This window comes from Dermacentor andersoni, chromosome 1, assembly GCF_023375885.2.
Source record: "Dermacentor andersoni chromosome 1, qqDerAnde1_hic_scaffold, whole genome shotgun sequence".
In the NCBI taxonomy this organism is placed as follows: Eukaryota; Metazoa; Arthropoda; class Arachnida; order Ixodida; family Ixodidae; genus Dermacentor; species Dermacentor andersoni.
In genome coordinates, this window is record NC_092814.1 from 286,911,541 (window position 1) to 286,928,399 (window position 16,859).

General features: G+C 46.7%; 1 protein-coding gene across 2 annotated transcripts in view; it reads right to left on the minus strand.

The window, feature by feature from the left end:
• LOC140213731 (uncharacterized) overlaps positions 1-16,859 on the minus strand; it is a 550,291-nt gene that overhangs the window by 473,405 nt on the left and 60,027 nt on the right. Inside the window, exon 2 of one of the 2 annotated variants that reach the window (XR_011890656.1) lies at positions 14,329-14,396. The gene's annotated coding sequence lies outside the window, so the exon portion shown is untranslated. Of the gene's footprint in view, positions 1-14,328; positions 14,762-16,859 lie in introns of those variants that run through there. The other variant, XR_011890655.1, reaches the window with a different exon arrangement.

Below are 16,859 nucleotides of genomic sequence, written 5' to 3' on the forward strand. Positions count from 1 at the left end.
ACATAAGGCGCGCGGCGAAGAAGTAATCGCCCTTGGACCTTCACGGAACATCACGGCGACGGCGGGGACAGTGGCGCCGACACCAAGAATGCACCTGGGATGTCCATATAATTGCTCTCGCAATAAAAGACCCTAGTACCCCAAACCATATTCTTATAGTGTCACATGCCTTTTTGTTACATGTAAACAAACGGGTTTACTTACAGGGTCCTGGACAACCCGCATACGTGTATAGACACACGGAATATGGGACATAGGAATCTTTTCAATAGATTCCTATCATGTCAACAGGTGGAGTAAACCCAAGAGGACACTAAAGGAAATTAAGCTAAGTTAAATCGGTAGATTATAGGCCTAGAAGTATTTCATCGTCTTCTGTGTGCCAATATACGACTTTGCTGCGGAGAAAATTTCGACCTGCTGCTCCTCAATTTGAATGGGACGAGTTGACGTAAAACCTCACGTGCCATTCCCCTCTGTCGCTCTCTATGAATCAGACAGTGATGACATCACATGGAATGTACCATCTAATAGGGCGCACCATGCCAATTTTCTATTTCCGTCATTTTTTCAGTTGCAAATGCTCTGTCCTCCATAGGAATAACAAACTGCTTATTAAGGAAGCCCAATTTTTTAATGTGGCTCGACTTCCTATCTTCTTTAGCGTCGCTTTAAGGCGCAGTTATGGGCGCTCATGACACGCAGGGTTTCGGTTTTTTTTAGCAACGTGGAGCAAAATTCTTCGCGCAATCGAGCGTTAAATGAGGCCTTTTAATCTGTTTAAAAGCTGAATTATAAGCTTACTACAAACCACAAACACCCACTCCGCACAGGCAGCCTAACATTTCACGATTGAAAAGTATGCTAGGAAATTTTAGGTAATAAGCCTATACGATACGTGAGGTATCTTTCTTTTGTCGGCCCCTCCCATGAAAGTTGACAGCATTGTGCATCGATCCGCTTTGTAGAGCACCTGGTAGAGTAACTATTGCGACAGATAAAACGGCCATATTTGGTAAGCTGCTAGCTTTATTAATGTTCCCTTTTTGAAAAATTGCGCTTAAGCATGTTCATTGCATCCTCTATTTTACATGATTCCATTTGAAACAGCTGAATTATGTAAATACTCGGGCGAACGGCGATTACAATTGTAGATTCTGTATATTATAGAGGATCCGGGGAACAAAATTTGCAGGTTCTACCCTTCCGAACACAATATGAACGAAAATTCGGCAACATTTCTTTACACAAATTAACGCTTACAATTAAATTATAAAGATAAAAAGGCAACTGAAAACAAACATATCAAGCTGTAGCGCTAGAGATTCAGTCAGCGACGGTTAGAACACACGGCGGTCAAAGATCGTATACCGTCACAAGACTGCTCCTAAGCACAGCAGTGGGCGAACAGGCTATTCTCATGACATCGTGACGCCGATCACATGACGCTGTGGCATCAGCCCCTGAATGGCACGATATACAAAAAAATATAACAACATAACGATGTGCCGCGCGGCTGGACAGGTACTTAATTAGATGACACCCCCCGAACCAGTCAGGGGCCACCGTTATCCACCCAAACTCGAGCCACCATGGTCTCATAACCAGCAGAGTGGCTGGCTCGCTGAGTCCACACACTTACTGTATCCCCATGCATGCTCACCAGAAATGTGTAGTCCCCACACCTTTAAGCTTAAGGTTTAGGTAGAGCAGGCACTAACCAGCACACGCTAACGCAAGTTTAGAAGCAGCGCTATAGGAAGCTAGAGACTGCGCAGTTGCTGGGCCTGGTGAAATAAGACCCGTCCATACGCGGGGATCGCAGCACACGCGCACGTCTCGGAGGCCGAGCCGCTATCTGTTGACGGCGGCATTGCGGGGCTTGGCCGGTGTCGTCCCAGTCTTGGCGTGAGGCGAGACGTTCAGCTTGTCGAGCGCCTTTTTGAGCAGGATGCTGGACTGGTGGAGGTCGCCCTCCTCGGCCTGGTTCTCTTTCAGTTCGTCCAGGTACTCGGTGGTCCACATTTTCGGCGACCTGAGCCCTTGGGACTTGTCCCGGCGCCTGAGGAGCTGGTCGATCTGCCCAACCGTGTCGGGTGCCACTAGTTCGAAGGAATCCTGCTGCTGTGGCTCGGACTCCGGTTCCTGTTCTTGGACCTCCTCCTCCTCCTGCGGCTGCTCCTCGTACTTAAGTTTCTGGGCGATGGCGTCCAGTGCCTGGATGGTGCGTAGCACGCGCATCAGATTGCCGGCTATCTCGCTCTTGAGCGCCGCCGTCTCGGCCGTGCACGCCGGCACTCCTCGCGAACGAGAATGATCTTGCCGCTGCTGCCGCTGCTTCTTCTTCCCTCTCAGTTGGGAGCCCGAAGCGCCGCCACTCGCACCGTCACGCGCCGCTTCCGACGAGCCGCCGCCAATCCAAAAGTGATATTCTGGCAGACACGAGCACATGTTCCGTGTCAGCTTCATTCTCTCTGGGTTCGTGCCGTTGGCAAGCAGCTGCCGCAGGTATACCTGCGGCGAGATGCGATCGACCGGCACGCGACGGGTAGTCGCCCTTCTTGTGCACCGCCATTGGCCGCGCGATTCCGGGCGCCGCAGCAATGGCAGGGTGGCTGCCATTCACCAGTCGGAACTTGATGATGTGCATCGTGTACCGCTGGTCGGACTGGCCGCTGTCCTTGGCTCGACCTTGCCACCCGAAGCCGCCGACCCGTTCGCGCTGCCTCTGGCGCCGCCGGTGTCGACGCCGACGAACTGCGCCCGGCCGTTGCCAGTGCGATTGTTATGCTTTGCCGCGCCGCCCCGGAGGAACTGGAAGTTCTTGATGAAGTCGTGCAACTCCTCGTCTTCCTTTCGCTGCTCGCCCGCGGCCCGCTTGGACGGGTCCTTGGCGAGCACCTCCTGGTGTTTCTCGTAGACTTGGTGCTGGAACAGCAGGTATGGGTTGCTCCACGACTCCGCGGCCGGGACGAGCGCAGCCACAACCGTGAGGCCCAGCAGGCAGACCACGGATCGCAGACGGGTGAGGGTTCTCACCGAGAACACACACGGTGGCAACCGGTGAAAGTCACCCATCAACGAACACGACGCACCAAGGCTTCACCACTAGCTACCGCTCGTGGTGAGGGACTTGGTGCCTACGCAATATAAGCGATGGTGGCACAATCCTGCGGGGGCTTCGTGGCTGAAGCGTTGACCGTTCTCATGACTGGTGACTTTGGGCTGGATCGTGGCCGCGGCGCAAAGCGGCGGCGTTGGCAACCTCCAAGCCCACGGAGGACATCTGCGCCGCGCTGTAGTGGCGGTGGGACAGCTCCAGCTAACTGATGTCTTTCGTTGGGTAAGAGTTGGCTGCTCAGATGTTGCGGCAACAGACTCGAGCTGGAGCATGGCCAACCATGCTTCACATTCTGGCTGGGACGACGAAGACTTGAGAGAGGGCAACGATGGAGTCTGCAGCACATCTGCGAAGGGAGCACGGCAGCATAAAAACTTCGGGAGGAGTCGAAAATACTAGGGTTAAGCTGCAGCTGCACAGGCGCCAGCAGCTACAGGTCTAAGGCAGCTCGAGCGGCGGCGATGGACCTTGCGCTAAACCCGACGAAGAACGCACAAGTCGTCATTGTCCTCTCCTCTCCAGAGGCGGAACGCCTTCTTTCGAGATGGCTCGTGTAGAAAAGAATGGAACGCAGTAGTGATGATGATGATGACAACGAGGACGCTGAAGATGATAATGATGATGATGAAGATGCGCCTTCAAAACATGGCTGGTACCACCTTCGGGTGATGGGTCAAGGCTCGGGTGGTTGCACGCATAGCTAATGTATTCAGAAAATTGAACTTGAAGATGTAGAACTGTGAATAAAAGATTAAAAAGTAATGGACATATGTGAAACAAGATGAATGGGCTTTCATACTCTTAAAAGAAATAAAAGGAATGGTCGCTGAACAAGTCAGAATGGAATGGAATGGACAAATGTCCGACGATTACGATACTCCCGAATACGAAATTTGGGCACAGCTGCATACATGTTTTCATTTCGCGATATATTGAGACAAAGAATTTGACACCGAAACCACCGCACTGACTGGCCCAGTGCCGTCAGCGCCTTCGCCAAGGGAGGCGCAGTATGGGAACACTGGCATGATGAGCGCCGTCGGAGCCAGCTGTGGAAGACGACGACGACGACGAAGGCGCGAGCAGCGGCACTGGCGCGTTCGCGCGCTTACGCCGAGGGACGGCGACGCTCAACCCAGGAACGGGCGCCAAAGAGCCGATCTCTAGAATTAAACGGTATAGGCATATAGGCAGACCGTAACCATATTCGATTTTGTTCTTGTTCATCCTGAGAAGTGAAATGGCACAACCCACAGTGGGCGATCGGCCATGAATCGGGCGGTGAAAAAAATGTTATTTTTTTTAATAAATTAGGGTGAAATGAAATAAGTAACTTGTCAATGGGATTTAAAGTGTCTACTGCTGCAGGTATGAATAATTAATTGTCTAAGTATTGCATAAAAATGACTATGTCATTATAATCAGCATTAACAAGAATTCTAGCAAGCAATCCTTTTTGACTCTAGCAGAAAGACGCAGAGGGCATAGAGGTAATATAATCAACTCTACAGGCAAAGCTGGCCCGGAAAAGTGGGAACCGCTAGGGCGCCGCCCTGTTACTACTGGTCAATGTGGCCAGCGCTGTTACTATTGAAAAAGCCGAAAACAAGTACAGGTCACCTTATGCGTTGTCATTTAAAAACGCATAGCTGACCACTTCTCGAGGCATTGTTGCAGTATGCAGCGGACTGCTTCTCGAACGCCGGTCGACTCAGCTGCTGTTGACGATGTTCTGTGTCCTATATTGAACCGTTGCGTGCAGTGGCGTAGCCAGAAATTTTGTTCGGGGGGGGGCTACGCCACTGGCCCCATGTATATATATATATATATTTATATACATGGGGCCAGTGGCGTAGCCAGAAATTTTGTTCGAGGGGGGGGGGGGGGCACGTTGCAGCTCGTCCTCCTCCTTAAGAGGAAGCTTTAGCTCGGGTGCTCCTATTTAAATACATGCAGAAGGGGAGTTCGTTTTTCCCTGCAACCACTTCTCCGAATTTGAGGAGGTTTGTTGCATTTAAAAGAAAACGTTTAATTCTAGTGACTGCTGGTTTCGAATTTTTCATTTAGGTGGTCAATTATTTATTAAAAATTGGTCAAAACCGAAAATTTTCAGAAAACGACACTATCAAGTTTAAAACTCCGTGACTCAACAATGAAAAATGATATCACAATTCTGTGAATTGCATCTAATAGTACATCTACAGCGGACAAAATAGATATGTTAGACATGAATCTCAAAAAAATTTAGTATTGTGGAAATACGGCTTTTGCACAACCGTTGTACACAACGTAACCAATTCACGTAAGATACAAATTGACATATCAAACTTGTCCTCTTTCACTGTTATAATAGACGCCGTTTACAGAACTACAATATCTGTTCTTCATGCATAGCTATTAGTTTGTAAACGTCGTGCTTCTATATTTCAAGCTTTCGAATCTTTCAAAATATTTTAAACAAAATTCAGGCCCGAAATCGAAGTTGTGTTTCCAACAGACACTAGAATTTAACTTTCTCTCTCAAATGCAACCAATTTCAATAAAAGCGATTAGCAGGATTATCTCAGAAAAGCGTTTCTGCGTTTTACAAGTATTTGAATAGGCCGCGTCGGATTGGGCCCGAGCTAAAGCTTCCTCTTAAACAATTTGTCGAGGGATCAAATACATGAATAATAACTGCATTGTCATTGCCAAAGATGCTGCAAATGAATTCTTGAACGCTACGCACTGTCAAAACAATAAAATATGTATTTTTTCATAAAAGAATATACTCGTATGTGCCAAAAATTTTGCCCAAAATAACTGATATCAATGCTTCCATATTTTTGTCTATTTATTAAGTAAAGAAAATATCACACAAACTTTAGAACTATATCAGTTCGAAACCAGGAAAGCAGTGCATGCCGCTGATATGAAAAATTAAAAGGCAATGAACTGAACAAGTTGAGGACAAATATGTTAATGAAACTTTGTCATTCAAGAACTCTGCTTACATTCTTGTATGTATGCAATGGCCAGTGAAAAATCTCAATAACGCTGTCGTTTGTTCCGATGTATTACGCAGGAGTAGCTGTCCCCTGTCGTGTATCGTGAGTAATTGCACCGAAGTTATAGTCGCGACAGAGAGCACGTACAAAAAGCAGGAGTTCTGCAAGATATACGAGGGCAAGTCAAATGAATGTGAGCCAACAACGGGGTAGTTTATTTAAAAGTAGTCTTCATGAGAATTTAGACATTTGTCCCATTGGCTAACTAGTCGCGTGATTCCCGTCTTATAAAACTCCTTGGGTTGCTGCTTAAGAAAGTCTGTATCTGGTTCCCTTGAGCTGTTTTTTCGGTTGCCCCAAAATGTAGAAGTCGCAAGGTGACAGGTCTGAGCTGTATGGCGGATATTGCAGCGTTTCCCACTTGAACTTTGCCAGTTTTGTATTAACCACATAAGCGACGTGGGGACAGGCATTGTCGTGGAACAAGATGACCCCATTCGTCAATTTTCCACGTTGTTCGTTCTTGATTGCGACACGCTGCCGTTCTGGCATTTCACAATATCGGAAACAATTGATAGCCTCTCAAGATTTAGCAAATTCTATCAGTAATGGACCCTGACAATCGAAAAAAAAGTCAACAACACCTTTCCAGCGGAAATGATGGCCTTTGCGTTCTCTGGGCGTGGTAAATTCGAACGTTTCCACTGTAAGCTTTGCCATCGTGTTTCAGGCTCGTAGTAGTGGCACAAAGGTTCGCCCCCATCACAATTTCAAACAAGAAGTCTTCATCCTCATTGTGATACCCGATCAGATGAGTCAAGGCAGCGCGAAACTTCGCCGTCTTCTCGCGATGGATCAAAATCTTGGGGATCCATAGCGCGCCAAACAGCCGATAACCGAGAAGCTCATGAATTATGGCGTGAACCGAACCGTGACTGATGTTCAGACTGTCTGCCAGTTCATCGATGTTTATCCTCCGTTCTTGTTTCATCAGCTCATGAACCTTTGAAATTGTGTGGGGGGTGATTGCACGATGGTTTTGGCCCGGTCTTGGAATGTTTTTGCAACGTCCTTTGAACCGTTTGCTCCAACGCTTCACAGTGGTCAATGAAATACAGTGTTCAACGTACAAGGCAGCCATACGGCGATTAATTTCTGTTTTGGAAACACCTTCAGCTGTCAAAAACTTCGCGACACCGAGCTGTTCAATTTTCGAAGTGTCCATTATGTGACGCAACCATATTCAACCCAGTGTATGAGAGCCTTAAAGAACATTTATCTTCACACCTGCGTGTCACTTTTGTAAATGAGACATGCCGTTCTCCTACGCGCATGCCTCGCAGATAATGAACCGAACCATTATTGCGCGGTTAGAGTAGGCTCACTTTCATTTGACTCTCCCTCGTACATTAGAAATGCAAAGATACAATGGGATATACAAATGCGAAAATACGGCTTGATAAAGGACAAAAAAGTGTCAATGGAAACAAAGTTCACTGCATGTATACACAAAACCTCGCAACAAGATATTTAAGTATAAGTATAAGTCTCCAATGAGTCTGTGTATGTAAGAAAAAGTAACTGTGTATAATGCGTCAAACAAGGCAAATAAAGCTGTTGCACAATCATAGATTCACAGAATCCTAGATTCCGCCCCCATTCCATCCACTCTCCCCGATGTATTGCGCGCGACGGAAGGCTGCGCGCTTGCTCCCCGCTTTTCTCCTTTGCGCAGACAAGACTGAGCCACCATCGTCGGCTCACCCATTCCACCTCCCCTCCTACGCTTTCACTCGCACATACAGCATGCAGCGCGTGGTCACGGTGTTATTACCCTTGGACTTCATACGAAACATGAGGGCGACGGTGACGGTCAGAATGCGGCTGGAGTGTCCATATAATTGTTTTCGCAATAATACAATAAACGTATCCGGCAACTGAAGCGTCCCGTCGCCCATTACTTTCCGCAAAAGAAGTATCAAAATCGAACTTTCACCATGCGACAATTCGCTGCGCCGTAACAATGTATTTTTTTTTTTTTTTTGCTGTGGGGCGGAGGCACCGAAATGAAAAAAAAAAAAAGAAGCGCATAGGAAAGTATGTTGGTCAGAATCGAATGCCTACTTCGGGCACCTAATGCGGCTACGGAAGGAATGCCGAAGAAAACATGAGACGCTTGGTCTACTGAGAACCATACGCATACTGCTCAGTATCCTACACCGGCGAAACAAGACTTTCCGGAGAGGTTCCGCTCAAGGAACGCGGTGCAATCCTTCGATTCCCCACAGTGATGGCGGCGAGCGACCATTGTTTTTTTTTCTTTCTCGTCTGCTAGCCAGAAAGCGTCCAAAACTCTGTCAGGTGAAAATCCACTCGGCCAGAGCAAACCGAACGCCACCGTACTGCACCGCGCGGTGGTCGGGGCCATACGAGAAAAACGTATGCGCTCTGGCTGGCTCTGGCAGCCCGCGGGTAGGGTAGCGAGAACAAAAAAAAAATTGAAGCGGCTCAATGTGACCTCGCGAATAAAAGTCAAAGTAGAAAAAATAAATAAGAACGTAGTTACTTCGGCTGGCTTTAGTGTCTTGACATGGATGTTCTGGCGTAGGTTAAAAAAATGTTGATATTTTTTTATGTGACATGACGGCACAAATGAATCACCCCAACGCTTCATCTCATTGGACCTCACTGCGTGCTTTGTCAACTCGTCTGCCATTGCTTTGATTTGACTTGTCTCATTGTATGTTCCGATGTAAGACTTTAGAAAAGTCAATGAACCTTTGGCGTCAAATGTTTATAACAACATTAAACCCACAAAGTTCCGCAATTGAAAATCAAAAGCACAACTTTGGAAATGTCAATGCACCTTTCACATCAAGAGCTTATGAGATTTACACCCATAAAGTTTCGCAATTGATATCCATGCGCTCCATAGATTCCGTGGCCTCAGTGAGATTCCGCGGCGAGCCCGCTCACCATCAAAGCGCCCTTGAAACTTTGTGCTCGGATGGGACTGCTTGGCGTTATGTGACTCCCGGTGTATGGGCGTGGCCACGAAATCCAGCCCGAGTTCGCAATCTTCGCGGTCAGATGTCTTTTCGAGCGCCAAAAGGCATGCTAGACAAAATCCAGAGTGATTTCCGGCGCCGGGGGTCGCTTTGGTTGGCGGTCCATGGACAGCCCGAAAAAATTTCGGGGGGGGGGGGGGGGGCTGAAGCCCCATAAGCCCCCCCCCCCCCCTGGCTACGCCCCTGGTTGCGTGATCGCCATTCCGTGTACAGTGTAAGCTGCCGCGGTAGAGACCTGTGTTAGAGAACCGTCTAAAAAACATTGTCGGTGTGTCCGTACATTTAAGCAATGCAGGATGACTCAAAATGTTTGAGCCCAGCAAGCTCGATTTTCGTCTTCTTCGTTATTCTGGGGGTTGAGAGTCTCACCCACGGCTTTGACGCAGTCCAGAGTGGAACTTCCTGTACGTCATGCGGCGCGACGTCCGACGAGAGTAGATGTTGCAGCGACAACACGGCTTCTGAGTAGGCTGCTTCAGGCCGTATGCTTGTGACGTTTGTCAGTAAATGATTCCCGTGCCTCGTCAGTAGCCTTACATGCACTCGCACTGGCTCACGTTGTAGATAAACTCGAGCTGGGTACGCGCAAACCTCTGTAATAGTGCCCCATGTGGCAGAACATCGTGGTAGCCCTAGAAAAATTCTTAGTGTGCAATGCTGTGCACTTGCAAATGTGCGGACGGCAGATGTACTAATCCGAGAAAGTACAGGCACACTGTAGCGGAGCTATCCAACAAAAAGAGCCTGGTAGAGCTGCAGAAGAGATGATTTGGATGGCCCCCACGATTTTTCAGACATATGTCCAATGACTTCAGGGAAGCTGTCCAGCCTTTTCCTTAATGCAGAAATGTGCTTCGACCAAGATAGGTCACAGTCAGTGGTGACTCCGAGAAACTTTTCGTGAGTCATAACGGGGTAGCAGCCCATTGACTTCCGTGCAAATGGCATGGCTACACTCTTTTTCGATGAGAGCTCTAGTCCACAACTATTTAGATATGCGGACGTTATTGACACTGCACGCTGTATGATCGTTTGTAGTTTCTCGTTGTCCACATGCAGAAGTTATTTGTGTACACTGAGACCGACACTGCGCCTGCGAGTTTTTTGACAAGTGCAACTAGAACGACATTAAATAAAGTTGGGCTCAGCAAAGCTCCTTGAGGCACCCAACGATATACGGGATACTTGCTTCTATCACCGTCTAGAGTTGTCATAAATATCGTTATCGCTATTTGCTGAATGTTTGAAAGCACTCAACCCGTAAGACTGGCAAAGAATTCGACGTGAGGATCAACTGGGGACTATCTCAGTTGCCTCTGGTTTGTAGATGACAGGTTCTATTCTGCAACACTGTGGATACCCCACAAAGAGAGACTGAGGCGATGAGCCGGCAAAGTGTAAGGCTGGGTTTCAAGATGCAAAAGGATAAAATATGTTCATAGGCCTTGCAAGGCGACAAGCGTCTACGGTTGGTAGTTAGTCAATAATCAGAAGCTGTGCCAGAGTACGTAAAGTAGCAGCAGCCGAACCGAATCACGAGAAAGAGATTTCTAGGCACATAAATAATAGGCTGGAAGGCAAATACCAGACTCTCTCCAAGTTATGAACTGCACCCGACAAGAAACGTATACAATATTTGCACTTTACCTGTAGTAACCTGTGGAGCTTTAACATTGAGCATTAAAAAAATTGAGAACGTAACTCTATGGCAATGGAAACGGATGGAACGGAAAGGCCGAACGTTTTGTGTCAGGACAAAGACAATGTGAATTAGAATGAAAAAGCGACTATAGCTGATATTCTAGTTGAGATTAGGAGAAAAAAAGTGGAATTTAACAAGTCCTGTAGTGCATATATAGAGGTGATAACCGGTGCGCTAAAAGAGTTACAGAACGGGGTGGAAGGAGACGGAGACACAGACGGAGACGGCAGATGTCTTTGGTGGTGTGATCGACAATGAAATATGCAGGCACAAGAAAAGTCAGCTCTACAAGTGTAAGTGGAGATCGCTGGGAGCGGCCTTCACAATGCAGTTTACAGACTGTAAGAAAAAAACTCTAGCCTTTGAGGCGTGACTTTTCCCTAAACAATAACTGTCATCTGTCTTGCGTGCATTTCCTATCTTTAACGCCGAGCCGCCGGTTGTTGTAGGTCAAGAACGGCATGCGCGTTATATGCATGCATACTTGACACGAAAGTAGCCAACACAGAATTTTCAAGAAACCAAACGCAAGCAAGACAGATGACGATTATTGTTTGGAGACAAGATACGCGCCAAACGGTATGCTCTTTTTGTAGTGTGCAAGTACTAAGTCCTATCTCTCTGGTGACTTTCCAATTATTCAATAACTTGCCGTATTGTAATACTCTGCGCGTAATAATGCTCTGCCAAGTACTTACTACATCCTTCTCAAATTCCAATGCAGACATTACCAGTGTTCGATGATGTACAAAAAAGAAAAGTGCATAAAACAAAAGGTAAACGACTAATCGGACAAAAACGCCAAGTAATCATGGACACAGAGGAAGATATGCATCGCGTCAAACACTAGCGAATTCTCGCCAAAGCTGCGCATGCGGTATTAGGTGAGCATCACCACATCCCTCTGTCACTGAAATGCGGCCAACTTGCAGTTAAGATAATGGGCACGAGCAAGACGTCTCACAATGCTGACGCTGCAGCCCGTTAACTACCTAACGTTAGCACTTTGTTGCCCGTGCACTATACAAGCACATGAATTTCCCAGCGTAGGAACACACACACACACACACACACACAACACGCGCGCGCGCGCGCGCAGACATGTCAACGCCAGTGCTGCACGCGCTCAGTACACATTATTCGAGGCAACAAACAGTGCCACGATCACCTCAAATTCTTGAAACCATTTTTCCAACAGGAATGAAACCAAAGTTCTGGTTATTATGACGGCCGGAAGGCCGCCTTGGCAGCTCATCGAGCAGGAAAAGAGTCTTCACTTCCGTAAACTATTTTTTTTCTCAACAATTGAGCTAAGCTACATTAAGCTCCTACAGCGGCCACTGGACAAATATGCCCGAACAAGTCCTTGGGTGACTGGACGCAGATACGTAACCGGATGGTGCTCTCGATCAATGCCCTCACTCGCGTGGAGATGCGATAATATCCGCGGAAAGTGGCGAGGGGCTCTGTAGTAGCAGACGACTCAGGGGGCGCCAATGGTGATATTCGCTTTCGCTGACCATCGACCGCAGGCTCCCACTCGCAGCTGCGCCAAACTGGTCCCTCCTCACGCGTAGAGCCACCAAAGCATCTTGCTGCGCACAAATGTGACCTCGTGTACACGGAATAACCCGTGAATACACATGGCACCACAAGAACTGAGACACGTTCTGAAGACAAGAAATACTCGTGCACATTTATCTTGGTAACTGGACTGGAAGCTATCAGTAGTGGTAAAAAAGTGGAAACATTTATTAATCAGCTGCTTTCTACCCTGCCAGTGTATAAAAGCCATACCATCCGACACATTTTCGGTAACAGAGGGGCCGAGTTTTCAGTAAAGCATTATTTCCTCGCTTACATTATTGTTGTTGTTGTTAAGTCTTGAAGGGGTTCAGATGGAACCGCAGTGAAGGGGTTCAAGCAGCAGTGAAGGGGTTCAGATGGAACCGAGATAGTTAGGTGCCGCGAATATTAGAAACTTGTGCACTCAAATGAACTGCCAGGAGATTACCTGCATACCGCAAAAGGTTTTTTTCTTTCTTTTTCCTCTATTTATTGGAGGGGGTGCGTAGGGGGGAGGGGAGGGCAGGCCGTCGTGGCGCTACGTACTGCTGTACGTCATATGGCTTATGCGAAGAAAACAACAAATAACGGCAGCGTCAACTGCTGCGGATATAATATTTCGCCATCTTCTCAACAGGAGCGGAAAGTCGGCCTTGTTGGTGATGCATAATTATATGCAAGACTGACGCTTCAGGTTGCTACCCCACATTTAATGAGCGCACCATACCGAGAAAGCGCTGGAATCACTCGATTCATGAAATTATCGAAGCTGTAGAAATTGCGCAGTTCGGCGATTCCTGTGTGAGTACTACTCCTTAGATAGCTCCATCGACGGAAGAAATGTGTAATAGCATCCTCGGCACATGAGCTCCGGAGTCTCCTCGTAAATCGCAAACGTAAATAAATCCGGGGACAAAAATGCACAGCGCCGGTGCTAAAGTCCCTAGCCGGTGCTAGGGTGGCCGGTGCGCACTGTTAGCGCCGTCTGGCGGTTACGTGCGAAGTTTGAACCGTGCGCATAACTGAGCGAGCTGTCAGTTTCCTTCTGCAGCGCGTGCGCCGCGTTGAACTTGCCCGTAGAGATCATAATTGATGGCACGAAATATTACGTTGCGATGGCGAAGTTACAACTTGACGAAATAATGGCAGGTAAGGCATTAACCGCTCAACGAAGGCGTATTCATATTGTCATGTTTCTATACGCCAATTAAACCATATACGTTTATGTAACACCTGGGACGGTTGGTGTCGCGTAATCATGTACCTATTTTCATATCTTGCACATTTTCTTTATAACGCGGAATACCGCGGAAAAAATAGCTACGCGAGACATAGCACACTGAAAGCAACTGAATCGCATGTTTCAAAACACAATTATTACTTTTATATCAAATTTCGCACCCTAACTTTAGAAATTAAAAATTTTGTTAATTGATGTAATCAAATCATCCATAGTTCAATTAATTAGAGAACTCTTCCTGATGGGGTACGTCCCTGCTCACAGAATACCATTGGTTGCGTCCTTCTATATATCCTAGATATTCTATAAGTGCTTGGTTAACATTACCTGGGACACCCGTGTACGCCGAGAATCACAGTTGAATATATTCTGCCATTAAGGGATAAAAAATACTATTACCTGCTCGAACTTCACGCTCGACGACGGCTATCTCCTCCCCAGTTAATGGAAAACGCATACATTTCGCCCACTGATACTTTCCAGAAACGAAAGAACCCGTTGGACGATCCCATGTAGGGTACTATCGGTCATACGAAACAGCACGACAATGGCCCTTTCAGAAGTTCTAGTTCTACCAAACCTGAACGACATCGAGCGGCTTATTGGATAGACGCTATTAAAGAGATGTGTAGCAGAACACTCACCACAAGAAGGACAGGACGTATTCTTCTGCAGTTTCTTCTGGAAATATTTCGTCCTCGTCCAGCTTGCTCTGCAGAGAATTGAGAGTTCTTGTACTTTGCTATAATGTTATAGTACACCTGCCTGGACACGCAAAAGTGTTTTTCGAAGTAAAAAAAAAACAGCACCATCCTGCAATAAAAATGAATTCGGCCCTATAAAAAATTATAATTAATCAAGTCGCTGTCAATGAACAACCTGACAACTCCTCCCACAACATTGCTCATTTCTGGCGTTTCATTACCGCCTCTGCTGGTAGTCATCGGACAAACTAAAAAAAAAAAACGGCTTACAAAAATTCAAGGCGCGCTAGTTTCCTTGGTGTCGCCATACCAGTCGTTCTGCGTCGTCTGCAACGCGCACGACATGCAATGCCTGCTGGGATTGCACAGCGGCGCTGCGCCGATTTTTCAGGTGCGCCCTATTTGTTGACGATATGGAAAATGAACCGAGAGAAAGGTTTCGAGGTTCTCGAAGTAAATAGGGAAGTGAGAAGGTGTGATGTTAAACAAGACGGGATCCACTTCAATTACAGGCTTGCACGAGAAGTGGGCTGGCAACTTGCTGGTAACACTGTTGCTTTTTTAGGGGGCCCGCGGGTGCTCAGGAGGCCAGAGTAGGCAGTAATGGAGAAGGTCCCCTAAGGGAAGCTCAGCATAGCATCGCCGTCAATAAGAGAAATCGGAGGAAAGAAAGAAAGAGAGCTCCCCGCGCAGTAGGCTACATAAACATGCAGGGCGGCAGAAGAAAGGAAAAGTGGGCAGAGATTGAGGAGCAGTTAAATAGAGAACGAATAGGGGTGTATGCGGTTACAGAAACGCACCTTAGAGGCTCGGAAGAGCCGCCGGTGATTGAGAATTATGTTTGGGAAAGGTGCAACAGAACTAAGTCGGAAAGAAAGGGAGGGGGAGTCGGAATGCTCATCCATTAGGGGGCCAAATGGAAAAGAATATATTCAAAATGTTTAGAGCGTCTTTGCTTATCAGGTAGAGCGAGTGGGAAAAACACTTGGCGGGCGTTACGTATTTGTGGACCAGCAATAATTGCACAGCGTAGAATAAAGAGTTAGTGGAGTGCGTAAGAGCTGATATTAAGGGGAATGATGCTGAAATTATCCTATTTGGTGACATGAATGTCCACATAGAGGATTTAGATGGCTATAACGACAACAACGGGAAGTCAATGCTAGACCTTTGTGAGCAACATAACTTGGTTATCGTGAATACTGGGCCTAAGTGTGAAGGGCAGATCACGCGGGAAATGGGAAACCAGCAATCAACCATTGCTTACTGTTTGACAACAGAAGGAATTCATGACAAGTTGAGAGAAATGGTCATTGGTGAGGAAGGGTTTAGCAGCATAGGGAGTGACCATAAACGCGTCATATTGAAAATGGGATATGTAGTTGGGAAAGAGAGCAAGGAGTGCAAAATGGCCAGTCCAAATTTGAACGCTGAACAAATAACAAATATAGTCACTAGAGGTGACGAAGAACTTGACAAATGTCCAAGAGTGAGAATATAGTGAGCTTCTAAGTGTAATAAAAACAGAAATACCGAAAGAGAACCAGCATGTTCGTTGAAAACGAAAAAAGAAACCGAAAAGCTGGTGGAAAAGGGAAATACGAGAAGCGATCACCGAACGACAGAAAGTATCCCGAGAGCACAGGCAGGCAAAGAAGGCGCAGTTGCCGCAGGATGAGGTAGCCAGTAAATGGGAAATATACCGGGAGAAAAAGTCTGCGGTTCAAATACTGTTGTAAGCAAAGATAAAAGGTGAAACTGAACGTTGGTTGTCAGAAATAAGTGAGAAAAAGAAGGCCGCACATAGAATATTTTGGAACCACATAAAATTATTAGGCAGGAAGTCCTCAACAATACAAGAACAAATCGTAGACGAAGATGGAAACACAGAGGAAGGGGAAGAGCAATAAATTACATCCGAAAAATAAGAGCCGAATCTTTCCAAGGCAATGACGAGGTTGTATTTGAAGAAAAAAAGAGCATGAAAGAGGCCCAGCCGGAGAAGAAGCCGGTGCGGACAAATTTAAACTGGAAGAAAGCCGAAGAGGAAATTCCTAAGCGCACAGCCACAGGGCTAGACGAGGTTCCCGTTAGGCTGATTAATAAACTAGGACCAAAATGTAAGGAAGCCCTGGTGTAAGCAGTGGAAAAAACTTTAAAAGATAGACGAATACCAGACAGTTTGCGACAAAGTAAAATGAACCTAATTTATAAAAGTAACGGGGAGAAAGAATTCACTCGCATAGATCTTTGACCATTACATTGGTAATATACAGGCTAGCAATGCAGGCAATCAAATTAAAGCTGCAAGCATGGGGAGAGAATATAGGCATTTCGGGAGAACTTCAGAATCGCTTCAGAATAGGTAGGCGTTTCGATGATAACTTATTTGTTCTTGCTCAGTGTATTGAAATATCAAAAGTAGAAAGCAGACCGTTATATGTGGCCTTCTTAGACATTACGGGAGCCTA